Raw genomic sequence first — 1,388 nt, 5'->3', positions numbered from 1 at the left:
AAAAAAAGAGTCTATATGTGCACATTCAGGAATTCGAAGAGGTGGCGGCTACATTCAACAACCGAGTTGATGTCACCAAAATTGTGAGATTGAAGTTCTTTCTCTTCTCTCTCAAAGAAAAATCTAAAAGTAGGTTGTATTCTTTAAGGCCTAGATCTATTGGAACTTGGGGCGAAATGACTTCTGCTTTCTTTGCCAAATACTTTCCACACCATAAGACTAACAGCCTTAAAAGACAAATCTCTACCTTTACTCAAAAAGAACATGAAACTCTTTACCAATCATGGGAAAGGTTCAAAGATTTGCTCAATCAATGTCCCCATCACGGATATGAAAGTTGGCGCCTAGTCAACTACTTCTACGAAGGCCTCACATATCAAGAGTGAAAATTCATGGAGATGATGTGCAATGGCGAGTTCCTCCAAAAAGATATCGAGGAATCTTTCGAGTATCTAAACACTATCGCTGATAATGCCCACACATGGATTGGACCAAGTGCTACTAAAATAACAAGTAGATCTTGACAAGCTAGAGTTTACCAACTAAGGGAAGAGGATAGCCTTAAAACCCAAATGCAATCTCTAACAAGAAAATTTGAGGCTCTTACAACCAAATAAGGTAGAGGAATCCACATGGTTTCCAAAGCTGAGTCACGAGAGCCTTGTTTTGTTTGCGGTGGAATTGAACATCAAGCACCAGATTATCCTACCTTTAACGAAATGAAAGGTGTGTGCGATGAGCAATGTAATTATTTATACAATAAGACTTACACTCCAAACTCAAACTCTTACAACCCCGAACCACAGAATAACTCATTCTCAAGGAACTCCATTGAAAGGCAACACATGGCACAAACCTCTACCTCTGCAGGTACAAATCTCAAAGTGGTTAATGCCATCACTACTTGAAGTTGTCAAAGTACGATTTCACCGTTAACTAAGACAAAAAGTACGTCAATGCCCGCTCTAGATGTTGACGTGCCAATAAGCATTCTAGTAAAAGTGCCATATCCTCATGCTTTGAAATCCACTGGGAAGGTATTGGAAAATCATGGTGAGATCCTAGACCTTTTAACACAAGTGAAAATCAACTTGCCATTATTGCATGTGATCAGACAAGTATCAGCTTATGCCAAGGTTATCAAGGATTTGCGTACCATCAAAAGAAAGCACCATGTCAAGAAAACTGCATTCTTTACAGAACAAGCTAATGCGGTAATTGATTGCAAGACACTGCCTAAGTACAAAGATCCTGGATGTCCCACCATTTCTTGTCAAATTGGGGAATAAGAATTTGGCCAAGCCCTTCTAGGCGTAGGAGCAAGTGTAAATCTCATGCCATATTCAATATACTTGCAATTAGGACTAGGAGAACTCAAGCCCACATGT

At 39.6% G+C, this 1,388-nt stretch overlaps 1 non-coding gene across 1 annotated transcript; it reads right to left on the bottom strand.

Annotated features, from left to right (window-relative positions):
- Nucleotides 1-224: 224 nt before the first annotated feature.
- LOC133787271 (small nucleolar RNA R71) lies at nt 225-331 on the bottom strand. The gene has a single exon (XR_009872301.1). It is a non-coding gene; the product is annotated as a small nucleolar RNA R71 (small nucleolar RNA).
- Nucleotides 332-1,388: the final 1,057 nt, after the last annotated feature.

This window comes from Humulus lupulus, chromosome 6, assembly GCF_963169125.1.
Source record: "Humulus lupulus chromosome 6, drHumLupu1.1, whole genome shotgun sequence".
In the NCBI taxonomy this organism is placed as follows: Eukaryota; Viridiplantae; Streptophyta; class Magnoliopsida; order Rosales; family Cannabaceae; genus Humulus; species Humulus lupulus.
Note: the sequence above shows the minus strand (reverse complement) of the source record. Positions and strands in the feature narration are given on the sequence as shown.